Source organism: Zingiber officinale, chromosome 1B (genome assembly GCF_018446385.1).
Source record: "Zingiber officinale cultivar Zhangliang chromosome 1B, Zo_v1.1, whole genome shotgun sequence".
NCBI classification, from domain to species: Eukaryota; Viridiplantae; Streptophyta; class Magnoliopsida; order Zingiberales; family Zingiberaceae; genus Zingiber; species Zingiber officinale.
Window position 1 is genome coordinate 59185450 of NC_055986.1, and position 16993 is coordinate 59202442.

The 16993-nt window shown below is 38.9% G+C and overlaps 1 non-coding gene across 1 annotated transcript; it reads right to left on the minus strand.

Annotated features, from left to right (window-relative positions):
- Window positions 1-2963: 2963 nt before the first annotated feature.
- LOC121994257 lies at window positions 2964-3069 on the minus strand. Its single transcript, XR_006115660.1, has one exon. It is a non-coding gene; the product is annotated as a small nucleolar RNA R71 (small nucleolar RNA).
- Window positions 3070-16993: the final 13924 nt, after the last annotated feature.

Genomic DNA, 16993 nt, shown 5'->3' on the forward strand with positions numbered 1-16993 from the left:
CCTCAATTTTGAGCAGTCATTCTTGATGTGTCCTTCTTCGTTGCAGTTGTAACATCGAACCTTTCTTTTGTTCCGATTATGCTTTCTCGTTTATGATTTAAATTTATTAGCATTAATAAATTTATTAACTTTTCTTACTAATAGCACCACTTCATCCGTCGATTGATGCTTTTGAGTCTAGATTGTCCATTCTTGCCTTCAGGGTAACGTTTTGACTAGGCTCCCTTTCATCTCTACACATCTAGATTCATGAAGTTCAAAGGTGAAACAAAGATTTTCTAATGAACTAACTTCTAGATCTTTAGATATATAAAATGAGTCAACTATAGAGGTCCACTCAGGTGTCCTAGGGAATGCATTTAAATCATACCTTAATAAATCTCGATTCGTTACATTTTCTCCGAGATTTGTGAGTCCGGTGATGAGTTCTTTTATCCTCGAGTGTAGATGTGAGATGATGTACATAGATTATATATACTTTATGCATACTTTGACGCACATCTACTTGTATTTCATGAGTATAATCTATGTTTATTGCACCATATTTCATTATAATGTCATACTTCCATTATATTCTGTTCGGAGATCAGTTCTTAACATATTTTTATTGATAGGACGCATATTGGAGTGAAAATGGAGCAAAAACGTACACGAGAACATCGTTGGAGGAAATCAAGTCAAGGTCATGTCCACACGGTCGTGCTCCCCCACTAGAGGTAAATCAAGCCACGACCGTGTGAGCCACACGACCTTGTCAATGTTCTAGAGACAAAGCAGCACACAACCTTGCCAAATGGCGCAGTCGTGCAAATTTTCTAGAGGCGCAGAAGACCACGTCCGTTTGAATCCACACAGCCATGTAACTTTGGCAGAGAGGGAGCATAACATGATTGTGTGGTGTGGACCGACCATGTCACTCTAGCAGTATATCCAGCACACGATCGTACAACATTTTCAGAGGCTAAGATTAGCACGGTCGTGTGAGCCACATGATTTTGTAAGACATCTAGAGAGGGAGCATGTCACGACCGCGTGAAGGCCACACGACTGTGTGACCCTGGCCGAGAGTAGACACCTTCAAGCCGTGTGAGATCCACACGGCCGTGTCATGGGTCGTGTGGTGGTCATGCCCTACTCTATAAAAGGAGTTGTTCTCCCCTTTTCACTTATCTTGGGCATCTTTTGGCTTGGGGCTCTTCCCCATTGCTTGGGGAAGGGTTCTCCCCTTTGGGGAGACCCTAGATCTTCTATTTTCGCAGCCGATTTGTCCTCCTCCGGAGCAAGGGAGCGTTTCCAAGGACGCTATGGTTCAAAGATAAGCATTCTCTTCTCTCTATCTCGATGTATTGAATTGTAGATTGTTTTACTTATCGACTTTGATTGTAATTCCCTTGCAATGGAGTAGATCTCCAGATCTAGGTATAGGAGGTAGTTGTGATGTGTTGTGATGTATGAACTATGTAATTGGACATTTTCCTATGCAATGAAGTGTTTATATCATAATCTATGTGTTGTGCTTTGTATATGTTTAACAAAATATATATGAGGTCAATCCATGTGATGTAGAGTTAGATCACCATGTAGAGGAAGAGCCTTGGGATGTAAGATCATGGGACCTTGTGACAGAAGGTATCCCTTACTTTCTACGGTAATTCCTTGAAATGGGAATTGACTCTCTACTAGGAAAACTAATTAGAGTTTAAAGGGTTCTTCCAAATTAATGTTAGGAAGTGATCAGTGTAATTTAGGAACGTAGGACCCGTGGGCCCTTGTGTGAGAAGGATGATCCCTATAATCGGACGTCCTAAATTACATCTTCTACTTAATTGCATCAATCTACCATTAGGAAGTGATTTGTGTAATCTAGGAATGTAAGACCGTGAACCCTTGTGACAGAAGGATGATCCCTATAATTGGGCTTCCTAAATTACCTCTTCTACTTAATTGCATTAATCTACCATTAGGAAGTGATCTGTGTAATCTAGGAACGTAGGACCATGGACCCTTGTGACAGAAGGATGTTCCCTAGAATCGGACTTCTTAAATTACCTTTTCTACTTAATGGCGGTAGAACTTGGGTAAACTCTTCAATGCGATCTTCGTGGGGTTGTATCGGACTTTAGTTAGAACTCCTACACAAGTGTAAGCATGGAGTTAGGTAGACGAACAATGCATAGGGACATTAGCTAGCATCGCAACAATACCTAAATCCTAGTATCTAATCCCCTTCATTCACTTACGCTCTTTTCTCTTTCTCATTTTTCTTTTCTTTCTATCTAGTGTTTGTGAACCATTTTTAGATTGTCTAGATAATTCACCGTGCAAAGATGACTAGTGCTTAGTCAACAGTCCATGTGGATCTGATATCTTTTGTATTACTAACGACGTAACCATGCACTCTTGCAGTGACGTAACAAGTTTTGGCGCCCATTGCCAGGGACTGTTTTCGATTAACATTAGTTGATTAGCATATGAGTTACTCTAGACATTTTTCTTTTTCTTTATGTATTTTCTTTCTTCTTTTCATTATGCATTTTATTTCTTGTCTTTAATTCTACATTTTTAATTTTTCCTTATATTTTTTTTAGATACCATGAGCACTAACATGTCAAGCAGGCCTTTAAGAGATTTTTCTGTACCCACTTCTGCAATATTTTTATCTCCTATTGTGCAGCCTCATATTGAAGTAAAAAGTTTTCAACTAGACCCAGAGTTAATTTTCATGATAGGAGGAGAAGTATCAGAAAGTCCTTATCTGCACCTTGAGACATTTCTAGAGCTTTGTGATATGGTGAACTATGAAGGAGTGTTAGTGGATGCAGTTTGATTGATGACATTTCCTTTCAGTATCAAGGATAAAGCAAGGACTTGGTTATATTCTTTTTATCCTCAAAGCATCACAAGTTGGGAACAATTGGAGAAGAAATTTCCAAATCATTTTATCCCTCCAAGTAGAGCAATTTACATGAGAAATTGCATCACAAATTTTGCTCAAGCAAATGGAGAATCATTATTTGAAGCATGAGATAGATTTAAGAGTCTACAAAGATAGTACCCTCAGCATGGTTTGGAAAAATGACTCACCTTGCACATATTCTATAGGGGAATTTCTTTCTCAGATAAATGTTATCTGGATTCATCAGCTGGAGGTTCTTTTATAAATAAAAGTGTGGACGAAGCATATACATTAATCGATCAAGTGACATTGAATCTCCAAGAATGGTCAGATAAAAGTTGGATGGAATCTCCCTCAAATATTCAAGAAGTGCAAGCCATAAATGCAAGAGAGCCTGTGAAACAAAATGCAGCTCAACCACCCAAAAATGTTGAAAATCACAAGTCACAGAATGAGGAGTTCAAACATTTGGGGGAAAAGATTGATAGCATAGTTTTAAAATGGTTCAAAGAAGATCTTCCTCCTACACAGACAAGATCTAGTGTAAATGATAATGATATTATGTTGAGAAGTGGCAAGAATCATGAAGAACTTCTGAAGGAGGATTTGTTTAGAATTGAGGAGAAGAACAATAGAAGAGCACAAGAACTCAGTTCCATTACTCCAGGAAGTTCACAAAGGCCACAAGTACCCTTCCCTCAATGATTAATCACATCAACACTAGAAAGCAAGTTGGACTACCTCCGCAAGCTCAAAGAGAATATGGGAAAAAGGAAGTTCAGTCTTTCCCAATACCTTCATTAAGGGTTCCTTTTCCACAAAGGCTAGTGAAGGTCAATGAAAATAAAGACTTTAAAAAATTATGTGATTCTAATATGGTTAAGTGCACATTTCTAGATGTATATAAAGATAAAGACTCTTTATATGAGGATTGTAATAATAATGCAGAGGATAACAAGTTTTCAGATCTACCTTCTGAGTTTACAGGGTGTTATGATAAAATTGAATTTTCAGATGAAGAATGTGATGTAGTAGATCAACTTAAAACTGCAAGTGAAGTTATTGATCCTCTTGTAATTGATTCTCTTATTGAGGATATTGATGTTGGTTTATTTTTTAATGTTTGTATTGTTGATGATATGGAAGAATGTGTAGGGAGCTGTGTTATGGAAGCATCATCTCAAGAATCACCTCCTTTGTCTACACAACCCTTAGAGATAATGAGAGTTGCAAATATTGAACATGTTGTGGACTAATATGTAGGGACTTATGCAGAGTTGATAGAGTCTCAAGAATCACCACCTTTGGTAGGACCAATACCTGAGCCAGAGCTAGAACCATCATTTGATTCAGAAGAAGTCACATCTACATGTTTAGAACTTTCAGGTATCTCTCAGCAAAGTAAGATTAGTACTTCTTGTGATCTTTTAGATAATTTTATAGAGGAACCTATATTTAACTTTGTTGGATGTGATTTAGATTTTATTTCTTATTCTACTTATCTTAATATGGTTTTGGTTCTATCTTATTTAACATGTATGTGGGAGATTTGTATTTCTTCTAAGTGTGCAGATTTTCATGAGGCCGATATTTGAAAGCTCAATCTGAACCATCTTCGACCACCTGAAAAAACTTCCAAGAAGACGAAGATGGAGAGAGTTATACTTTACTCTGCAACTCCTTTGATGAAAGCTCTCTCTATAATAAGAGCCCCTGGTAGGAGGGTTCTAAAATATCTTACCCCTTTAAGAGCGAGATTTAGATGAATCTAATGAAATGGTCGAGCTAATGACCTTAAACAAGCGCTTCTTGGGAGGCAACCCAAGTTCAATCTTATTTTCATTCATGTCTTTAGTTCTATATAGTTTCATTTCTTTCTTTATAATAAACATGTATCCTCTACTTAATTTTTGTTGTCAATCTTCTTTTATATGACTCAAAGATTAGGAGGAGGACAACTACATGATGAGAAGTTCATGACATAGGCATTTGGAGCTCATCATTTGGTAACTTCCCTAACTTCATAAAACCTCCTTCATATATCATTTCTAGTTTTCATTGGGACAATGAAAAGTTTAAGTCTGGGGGGATGCATTAGATGCATTTGGTTTAGTTTAGTTTTTGCTTATTTCTTTTGCATAATAAATTTTTACTAGTTGCATCATTCATCACATCATGATTATTTGTTCCTTAATGTAAAATATTAGCACGTTTTATCTAGATATTTATGTTGTGTGATTTGGTATGCTAGTATGTCTATTGATCTATGTTTTCCTATCTATAGTAGCATGAAGTGAGCATTGTTATTATTAGAAGAATTTGAATGTTGGCCTAGTTTTAGGATTTCTTCACATTTTGCTTGACTTTGATGGTAGATATTTTTGAAAATAGTCATGATTCATAGAACCGAACTAGTACCCTTGCTTCTATGGTGACCTCTCAACTACACTTTGGTTACTGGATAAACTCAGATCATGTAAGCTCATTTGGAAAAATCAATCACAAAAAAATGAAAGTTTGTTCAAGTTTGATACTTTGTAAACATTCAAAGAAAAAATAATAAGGGATAAAAAAATAGTTATCGTGAGTGAAAACTAGCAATTCACCCATTTGAGACCGAGTTAGATTACTGGGGAAATAAATACTATGTTTCTCTTGATACTAAGTATTCCTTTGAGACCTTGTGTGACGATGCATAACATTTTTGAGGGGTATGAACCTTACGTGTGGCAGGTAAGTGCCTATCACCGGAAGTATGAGGAACACGGCTAAATGAAAAATTGACTAGGCTTAGTGATTGACACTTGAAAAAGTTAAGCCACTTATTACACTGAGCATGGAGAACTTCAACTTTAGCCACACTCAAATAATTTTTGTATCATGCTCATCAATGAAACTATTTGATAGGTTTATATTGACTCATTAGAGATTATTACATATCATCTACGTACATAAATCTAGATTACGGATTTTACTTGAGGACAAGCAAAGGTTTAAATCTAGGGGTGTTATGTGGGCAGATTATATACACTTTTATGTATACTTTGACGCACATCTACTTATATTTCATAAGCATAATCTATGCTTATTGCACCCTATTTCATTATAATGTCATACTTGTTAGAATGTATACTAAAACCCTAGCTTTTTGTATAAGCATTTATTTTGAAATGAGAATCACATTGGTTAAATGTCTGCATTTAGTTAAATGAAGTTGTCCATTTAATTTATATTATAGATAACATGGTGTGTGGTGTCACAGAGAAGATCATGTTATCAGTTCCTTATAAATTATAAATAGTAGCTCACAACCAAGATGGATTGGGACAAACCATTGGAATGGTTGTAGTGTAATTTGGTATTAGTTTATTTTAACTATAAAATTACACTAGTACACTATGTGTGTATTGAGCAGGAGGATCATTTGAGGTTGTTCTTTTTATACTGATTGCATAAAAGAATAGAACCTCTGTTATTATAGATGTACATTCTCTTAATCCCTATATAATAACAAGCACGTATACTTAGTATTTATTTCTTTAACTTATCAATGGGTGAGATTTATTCATTAAATCAATAGTCTTGATGAGTTGGAAGATAGTACTGTTTATATGGTGTGTTGTTGATTATAGAAGGAATTTGTGTCCTAATTATTTAGGTTGATGATGCCCCCTTGAGGAGCTCATAAGAATTATCATGTAAACCTTGCAGATGGACTTAGTCCGACATGATAATAAAGTTGAGTGGTACTACTCTTGGAGCTAAATGTTAATTAAGTGAATTGTCAGTAACTCATTTAATTAATGGGCATTCCATATCTTAAATACAGGGAGATTAGCGCACTCATGATAAGAAGGAGCCTATAATGTAATATGGGATTGGTGCGGTAGTTCAATAATAACTCTTTAGTGATATGAGTTATTATTGATAAACTTGAGTTGGGTGTTCGGATCGAACACAGGAAGTTCAAGCTCATCAGGAGGTCAAAACTAATTCCTCCTCTAGGTCCCTGTTGTAGCCTTTATGTATAAAACCTCGTATCCACCCAAGTCCACTTCTTACCCAAGTAAAGGGCCGATCACATCCTTGCTTGGTGCCCAAGCAAGGGGTCGACCAAGCTTTGCTTAGAGCCCAAGAGGTGGCCGGCCAAGCCTTGTTAGTGCCCAAGCAAGGGGCCAACCACAAGGGAATTAAAAGAGGTTTTTAATATTTTAAAATCTTTCCTTTTATAGCCATCCTCCAAGGGATTTAAAAGAGAGATTTTAATTTTAAAATCTGTCCTTTTATAGCTATCCTTCAAGGGATTTAAAAGAGAGATTTTAAATTTTAAAAACTTTCCTTTTATAGCTATCCTCAAAGGGATTCAAGAGAGAAGTTTTAATTTTAAAAATCTTTCCTTTTTTATAGCCATCTATAATATTTAAAAGAGGGATTTTTAATTTTAAAATTTTCCTATTGTAGTCATCCACAATAGGAAATTTAAAAGAGAGATTTTAATTGTTGTTAAAATCTTTCTTTTTTAGTCAGTACCAAGGATTATAAAAGAGAATAGATGGTGCCTTAGAGGGAGAATAATGATCTACATAATTCCTCTCTTGTTCTATCCTTGGTAGCCGACTCCTCTCTTTTCCTCTTTGAGCTTAGGGTCGACGACTCTTTGATTCATTGGTCTCCGGTTGCTTGAAGGAGAAGAAGGAGGGATTCTACCTTATATATCCTTGGTGGTCGGCGACTCTTTGTTTCCTTGGTGGCCGAAACTTGTAGGCAAAGAAGGAGCTTGGGTGGTGTTGTCTTGGTAGATCGTCGCCCACACGACGTCCAAGAGGAGGAGAGGAATACAGCAGAAGATTAAGAGGTCTTTGTCTACTAAGAAAGGTACAACTAGCTTTTTATTCCGCAGCGTAACTAGTTTAGTTTTTTTTGTATGGATCCTAAAATACCAACACAAGAGGCTAGCGATTTTGTGTTTCGATTTTGTACTTCGATTGAGGTCTCTTTAGTTAAACCTAGGGTTTACTGTAAAGAGTTTAATATTCAATTTCTTTAAAAGGCTTTGTCTAGGAAGTGGTGGATGATCTCATAACCAAGAAGACCGAGTGTCTCGCCAATGACCTGGAAGCCAATCCTTGAAATAAATATTTAATCAACTTCTGTAATATGGTTTAACTTCTGAAGAACTCATGGATTGAACTTGGATTAAAAATGTTAAGTTTCATTTCCAATCCAAGTTTAACCTTCTGAAAAACACATGAGTTGAACTTGGATTAATAATGTTAAGTTTCATTTGCAATCCAAGTTTAACTTTTGAAGAACACATGGGTTGCTAGGAAAAGTTCTATATGTTGGAACCCCAAGGTTGTTTTGGTGTGATCAACAAGTTAAGTTATGTCCTGTGTATTTAACCTTGTATTTAAGTGTGCAGGAGCTTAAGAACACAGGTAGTCGAGCGGAAGACGCAGCTAGCGAGAAGGACGGCAGTCTGAGAGACGAGGTGCTGCGGAAGAGTACACTGGCGGACGAGAAGGAAGCGTGCGGTGGTTCCGAGGGACGAAAGCTGGAGCGGAAGATTGCTCGGGGAGCAAGAGACACAGCTAGCGAGAAGGACGGCACGAGGTGCGTCCGAGGGACGAAGACTGCGGATGAGTACGCCGGCGGACGAGAAGGAAACACGCAGCGATTCCGAGGGACGAGAAGCCGGAGGGAAGCTCGCTCGAGAAGACCGGAAGTTGGGTTCGGGTGAGCCCTTTTCCGGATGGCAGAGATCACCCAAGCGAGCGGATCCGGAGGAGAAGAACCCGACCGAGGAGGGACTGAACCAGAGAAGAGGTCCCGGACAAAAAAGTCAACACTGTTGACTTTGGGCTCCGGGGCGCCCGGAACAGTCCGGGGCGCCCGGAACAGTCCGGGGCGCCCGAAGCCATCCGAGGCACCCGGAACCCTTCCGGGCGCTCGGACCCTGATTTTGACCAGGATCGCGATTTACGCGATCTGAACGTTGGAGGATAAAGTTTTATCCCCCCCAGGGCACCCGGAACCCTTCCAGGCGCCCCGACCAAGGCTATAAATATAGCCTTGGTCCAGAAGCTTTTTATCAACTCAGTAATTAGCATTCAAAACACTTGTGCGCTCACTGTTCTAGTTTAGCTTCTGTTTTTATGCTTTCACCGATGTAAGAGGCTTCTCCGCCCGAAGGAGTTTTTAGTGCGATTACTTTCCTTGGATTAACAACCTCCCCGGTTGTAACCAAGTCAAACACGGTGCCTCGTTTCTTTCTTGTATTTCTGCTTAGCTAATTTTATACAAGTGTTAGTTTAAGAGTTCGAGAAGGGTTGCTTTTGTTTTTGATTTTACAGGGCTATTCAACCCCCCCTTCTAGCAGGCCCAACGGTCCTACACTATACTTTTACAAATTTTTGTATAAGGGAAATAGAATGAAATTTCAGGTAGCACCCAACAATACTTTCATTATATTCTATTCGTAGATATGTTCTTTGCATATTTGTATTGGCAGGACGCATATTGGAGCAAAAATGGAGCAAAAACGTACACGAGAACATTGTTGGAGGAAATCAAGCCAATGTTGTGTGACCCACACGGTCGTGCTCCCCCACCAGAGGTAAATCAAGCCACTGCCGTGTGAGCCACACGGTCGTGTCAATGTTCTAGAGACAAAGCAGCACACGGTCGTGCCACACGTCCATGTGAATCCACATGGCCGTGTGACTTTGACAGAGAGGGAGCATAACATGACCATGTGGTGTGGACCGGCCATGTCACTCTAGCAGTATATCCATCATACGACCGTATAGATCTACACGACCATGCAACATTTTTAGAGGCCAAGATTGGCATGATCGTGTGAGTCACACGGCCGTGTAAGACATCCAGAGAGGGAGCATGACACGGCCATATGAAGGCCACGCGGCCATGTGACCCTGGCTGATAAAGAACCTTGTAGTAAATGGATCGCCTTGAAATTCAGCTTAGGGAAGGGTATTGACGCCACACTCAAGCAATGAGAAGGTGAGTGATAAATCATGGAGTTTGATCTCCACAAGTTGCCTTGATAAGATCGGAATTAGTTCTTTGCCTAAGAACTAGAAGGAAGCTCTCTCCAAAGAGAAACTAAAATTTTCATTCAAACTTACTTGATTTTCCATACAAGAGTTCTCCTATTTAACATCCCTTAAGATCCACTATGCACTAATTATGCAATAAATATCATGCTTGCATGCATGGTATTTATTATCCACTAATGCAACCACTAATCCCTAATACTAGCTTAATGCAATCATGCATGCATGTTATACTAGGTTAAGGACTCTAAAAAATGCATTAAAAACCCACAAAGGACATCAAAAGTTACTTTAGAAAAACCCCCCAAAAATGCATACGAAAATGGTCCTCATGTTGGTCCAATTTCACTTTCAATTTAAAGGAATGTGATCCATTTAGTTGTTGTCTCCATTGTGCATTGATCCTCCTTTTCCTTGAGCCCCATTATTAAGTCTTCCAAAGCTTGCTTCATTCTCTTAGTCTTGGACCTCGTCATGGGTCCTCCAATTCCTTACAATGCCTCTTCTTGGCTCACATCATTCCCTCCTTCTTTAGGTGAATTCATCCTCGAATTTAGGTCTTCATCACATACATCAAAAGGACTCAAATCAGCCACATTAAACGTTGCACTAACACCATACTCACCGGGCAAATCAATTTTGTAAACATTGTCATTAATTCTTTCCAACACTTGGAATGGTCCATCTCCTCTTGGTTGAAGCTTTAATTTCCTTTGGGTAGGAAACTGTTCCTTCCTCATATGAACCCACACCCAATCATCGGGTTCAAGGACAACTCTTTTTCTCCCTTTATTGGCTCGATTTACATATTGTTCCATTTTCTTCTCAATTTGAGCTTTAACTTGCTCATGAAGATTCTTCACATATTCTGCCTTTGTTTTGTCATCCTTGTGAACTAAAGAAGAAGTGTTAAGTAAAGGAAGCAAATCAAGAGGTATTAGTGGATTGAACTCATAAACAATCTCAAAAGGAGGAAATTGAGTAGTAGAATGGACCACCCTATTATAAGCAAATTCAACATGAGGTAAGCATTCTTTCCAAGATTTAATGTTCTTCTTAATAATTGCTCTAAGAAGAGTAGAAAGTGTCCTATTTACCACCTCAGTCTGGCCGTCAGTTTGTGGGTGGTATGTGGTGGAGAAAAGAAACTTTGTTCCCAGCTTGTTCCATAAGGTCCTCCAAAAACGGCTTAAAAATTTGGTGTTACGATCTGAAACAATGCTCCTAGGCATGCCATGAAGTCTTACCACCTCTTTGAAAAACAAATCTACCACATGAGTTGCATCATCCACTTTGTGGCAAGGTATGAAGTGTACCATCTTGGAGAATCTATCAACTACCACAAAAATAGAGTCCTTACCTTTTTGAGCACGTGGTAGCCCTAAAATAAAATCCATAGACAAGTCAGTCCAAGGAAAATTAGGAATAGGCAAAGGCGTGTAAAGTCTATGAGGTAATGTCTTAGATTTTGCTTTTCTACACACAATGCACCGTGCACAAAATTTCTGCACATCGTGTTTCATGTGTGGCCAATGAAAATGTTCAAGTAGCATTTCTAAGGTCTTTTGAACCCCAAAGTGTCTCATTAAACCCCCCCCTCATGTGCTTCCCTAACTAGCAATTTACGCATGGATCCTCTAGGCACACAAAGTCTGTTATTCTTAAACAAGTAGTTGTCATGCCTAACAAACCCATTTTGTGATTTCTTTTCACACGCAACATATAATTGGGAAAACTAATTATCATGTACATACAATTCCTTAATATATTCAAAGTCAAGCAATTTAGTCTCAAGTGTAGCTAACAAGTTATACCTTCTCGAAAGTGCATCTGCTACAACATTTACCTTTCCTTGCTTATACTTAATCACATAAGGAAACTGTTCAAGAAATTTGACCCATTTGGCATGCCTTTTGTTGAGCTTCCCTTGCTCTTTCAAATACTTTAAAGATTCATGATCACTATGAATGACAAATTCTTTAGGCAAAAGATAATGCTACCAAGTTTGTAATGCTCTAACAAGTGCATACAATTCTATATCATAAGTGGAATAGTTGAGAGTGGCGTCACTTAGTTTCTCACTAAAATATACAATGGGATGACCATCTTGATGTAAAACTGCCCCAATACCCACATGAGATGCATCACATTCAATTTCAAATGATTTGGAAAAATCAGGTAAAGCAAGAATGGGTGTATGTGTGAGTTTATCCTTAAGTGTTTAAAATGCATTTTCTTGATTCTCTCCCCATCTAAAACTCATGTTTTTCTTAACAATTTCATTTAGGGGTGCTGCCACTATGCTGAAGTCCTTCACAAACCTCCTATAGAAACTTACCAACCCATGGAAGCTCCTAACCTCACTCACAGTTTTAGGAGTTGGCCAATCTCTAATGGCCTTAACTTTCCCTTCATTAACCTGCACTCCTTTATAACTTATGACAAAACCAAGAAAAACCACATGATTAGTGCAAAAAGAACACTTTTCCAAGTTAGCATATAGTTTTTCCTTTCTAAGGACATGCAAGACAGATTGGAGATGTGCAATATGCTCAACAAAACTCTTGGAATATACCAAAATATCATCAAAGTATACTACCACAAATTTTTCAAGAAATTCTCGTAAGACATGGTTCATAAGCCTCATAAAAGTGCTTGGTGCATTAGTTAACCCAAAAGGCATTACCAATCATTCGTACAATCCATATTTGATTTTGAAAGTTGTTTTTCATTCATCCCCTTCCCTTATCCTAATTTGATGGTACCCACTTTTCAAATCAATTTTAGAAAAGAAGCAAGCACCATGCAATTCATCAAACAAATCATCAAGTCTAGGGATAGGATGTCTATACCGAATTGTGATATTGTTGATGGCTCTACAGTCAATGCACATCCTCCATGATCCATCCTTTTTAGGCACCAAAATTACGGGTACAACACAAGAACTTAAACTTTCTCTAACCCATCCTTTTTGCAATAACTCCTCCACTTGATTTTGTATCTCCTTTGTTTCTTGAGGGTTGCTCCTATAAGCTGGCCTATTGGGCAGAGAAGCGCCAGGAATAATGTCTATTTGGTGTTCAATCCCCCTATTGGAGGCAAACCATGAGGTACTTCCTTGGGAAACACATCCTCAAAATCTTGCAAAATAACAACAACATCACTAGGCAAGGAGTTAGTATTAGATTCCAAGTAAGTTTCCTTGCACAAAAGAAGAAATATAGGCTGCCTTGTCAAATAAGCTTTCTTCGCCTCACTTCCTCTTGTAAACAAATTTTCTATTTTTCTCTCTTTCTTTTCCTCATTCTCTCTTTTCTTTTTAATTTTGTCCTCAAAATCAAGTATTTTCTTTTTCACACACTCTTTTTTTTTCTTAAGCCCTTGCTCTTCTTTTTCTCTTTTCTCTCTCATTTTTATTTGATCCTCACAAACCTCTCTAGGTGATAATGGTACAAGTGTGACTTTACGAGAATTGTGGACAAAAGAGAACTTGTTGGAGAATCCATTATGGTGAGCTCGCCTATCAAACTACCAAGGTCTTCCAAGAAGAATGTGGCTTGCCTCCATAGGCACAATATCACATAGAACTTGATCTTTATATTTTTCCAATGGAGAAATTAATCAACACTTGCTGATTCACTACCAATTCACCACTATTACTTAGCCATTGGAGTTTATATGGTCTTGCATGTGGTGTAGTCTTGAGGTTGAGTTTGGTGACCAACCTAGTGCTTGCCACATTGGTACAACTTCCACCATCAATGATCATAGAGCATGTCTTACCTTGAATAAGACAGCGGGTATGAAAAATATTTTCTCTTTGGTCCTCCTTATGCTCCTTGGCTTGGCTTCCCAATAATCTCCTAACCACCAAGAGATCTCCATCTTGCGCATAGGCTGCTCCATCATTTTCCTCATCGCTTGAGGATGAGGAATGAGAAGAAATTTCTTCACTAGAGATACTCCCATTATCCCTCACCGCCATAGTCTTCTTATTCAGGCATTCGGATACAATATGACCTTTTCCCAAACACCTAAAACACTTGATATCCCTACTCTTAGAAGTGGAAGAAGAGGTAATAGGAATAGGCTTCTTAGTGCTTGCTGCCTCCTTAGAATTTGAAGAAGAACCCTCCTTCTTTGGCTTGTCCTTCCAACTTGAAGAGTAGTTTGGAGAAGTGGATTTCTTCATAACGCCCTTTCTCTTTAATTGTTGCTCTATTTTCATTGCTTGATGCACTAAGTCGTCAAGCTCCATATAATGTTGTAACTCCACAATGTCTCCAATATCTTGGTTTAGGCCATCAAGAAATCGAGCTATGATAGCTTCCCTATCCTCCACAATATTAGCTCTAATCAAAGCCACCTCCATCTCCTTGTAGTAATCATCCACACTCCTACTCCCTTGGGTGAGTCTTTGCAATTTGTTGTGCAATTCCCTATGGTAGTGGGAAGACACGAATCTCCTTCTCATCAAAGTCTTCATTTCGTCCCAAGTGTTGATAGGATGCTCTCCATACCTTCTTCTCTCCTTTTGCAATTGATCCCACCAGATTAAGGCATAATCGGTGAACTTAAGGGCAGCCACCTTTACTTTCTTTGCATCATTGTAATTGTGGCATGAGAAGATTTGCTCTATTTCTATCTTCCACTCAAGATATGTTTCGGGGTCATTCCTCCCTTGGAAGGAAGGTATCTGGACTTTCACACCTCCTAGATCATCTTCTCGTCTATGGTCTCTACCTCCTCTTTCACGTCTTCTTCTTTCTTCATGCCTCCTTCTTTCTCTTGGTGAATCATAGAATGGGTCACTTTGACGAGATTTTTCATGATTAGAATAGCCCCTACGGTTGGAAACATTTTCTCCTTCAAGTCGGTCCATCCTTTCGTGTATTTCTTTAAGTTATCTTTGAAGCATTCTCTCAAATTGTTGAGTAAGTGCCTCCATTTGAAGCCTATTAAGATCTCGCCTAGGGGAATGAGGTGATTTTTTCCCACTCATGCTTGTAAAAAAAAAGATGACAAGGAAAATTACAAAAGAAATGTTAGACTGACCTCACCACTCTACTCACGTGGTTGCACTCAAATTTATCCACTCAGCTTCCTTTATAAGTTCTTAAGGAAAGAACCTTATCAATGTCTTTCTCAAGACAACAAGTAGACAATCAAGTGAACAAGAAACCAATAAGAGAAATATGAGTAGAATAAGAGAAATAAATGGATAAAACGAGAAATTCAGCAACGATCAAGAGTAATGAAAGGAATATCTTTGAATTCAGATTTCCCAAAGAAAGAATATTGAGTCATTTCAATTCACAAATCTGTTGATTGCTACTCAGAATGTCGTACCGGTTCCCCTGTACAAAAATTTTGTACAAGTCTTGAACCTTTTCTAACAACCTATTGTGTTCTTTATAAATTAAATATGGAATCGCAAACAGAACTTAATGTTGGTGCAGGAAGCATCCGACGATCAAACATGTGTTTTGATTATGTCAAAGGATTTAAAGTTAAGTTGTTTTGTTATCTAATATGTCTGATTGAGCTTGCAGGAAAGCCCTAAGTGTACTTAGGCAAAAGTCCTAGCTGCGGTTAGGCAGGTGGAAAACCCTAGGGGGTGGTAACCCTAGATCATAGGGGGTAGTAACCCTATGCGGAAAGTCTTGGCGAGTCGAGGGCTTCAGGCAAAAGTCCTAGGGGATGGTAACCCTAGGTGGAAACTCTTGGTGTCGTGAATCAGGTGGAAGACTGGACGGGTCGGGGAGCAGATGTCCAGCAGAAAGTTTGGAAGCATCGAGCATTGAGCAAAAGTCCAGTCGATCTGGAGGATCGCACTAGCAATAGGTAACTCTCCTGAGAGGAGTAGGTGAGGACGCGTTCCCGCAGAGGGAACAGTAGGCGTCGGGTCGACCTAGGGTTTCCGGTTGGAAATCCGAAGTCAAACCCGGATAGTCCAGAGACTGTTAATATTTTGGTTACTATGACTATTATGTGCTAACTTTGTTTTGCAAGGTATGTGTTTGAGACTAACACATTTTGCAGGAACAAAAGAGTAAGTCACACCTCGGATGAATAGTGTCCGAGGCGCCTCCATGGAGCTTGGAGGCGCCTCGGGTGCAAGGCTGAAGCTGGCTGCGAAGTGGAGCTGGAGGTACCTTCATGGGGATTGAAGGTGCCTTGGATCACTGCTTGAAGGCGCCTTGGAGCGGTGTTGAAGGCACCTTCAGATGGATAACTAGCAGCGAGCAGGCCTTATCGACAGCGGTTGAATCGGGATTGATTTTTCGGGTTGGAGGCGCCTTGAACACCCTATATAAGAGAGTCTCGACCAGCAGCTAGATACAACGAATTCTGAGCAATCCTTCTATGACAAGCTGCTAACAAGACGATCCCGAAGTGCTACAACAAACTTCCGACGACCCGAAGCTTCAGTTTTCATTTCTCTATTGTTGGTATTAAGTTAATTACTGTTTTTCTCTGTACTTAGCTTGTAATAATTTTTGAGATTATAAGTGTTACCCAACATAAACGCTCAACGAGCGTAGGTCTTGGAGTAAGAGTTGTCATAGGCTCCGAACCAAGTAACTCCTCGTCTCTTTGTGTGTGATTGTCATTTTAATTTCCACTGCGTTTATTATTCAAGTTTTACGATTCCGAATCGAGTGAAAGCCACGAGCACTATTCACCCCCCCTCTAGCGCTTTTCGATCCAACACTTAACATTATTGATTCCAAATTTAACTTATCTGTTCTTAGAGGTTTAGACTTGGATCGCAAACGATACTTAACATTATTGATCCAAATCCACCTATGTTATAAATTTGATTCAATATTTATTTCAGAGATCGACTCCCAAGTCAAACATTGTGAGACACTTGGCCTTCTTGGGTATGGGAACATCCACCACTGCCTTGACAAAGCCTTTCAAAGAAATTCAATATTTAATCTTCTTATAGTAACCCTAGGTTTAACCAAAAAGAACAATCGAATCACAAGTTCAAAAAATAAAAGAAACACAAAAT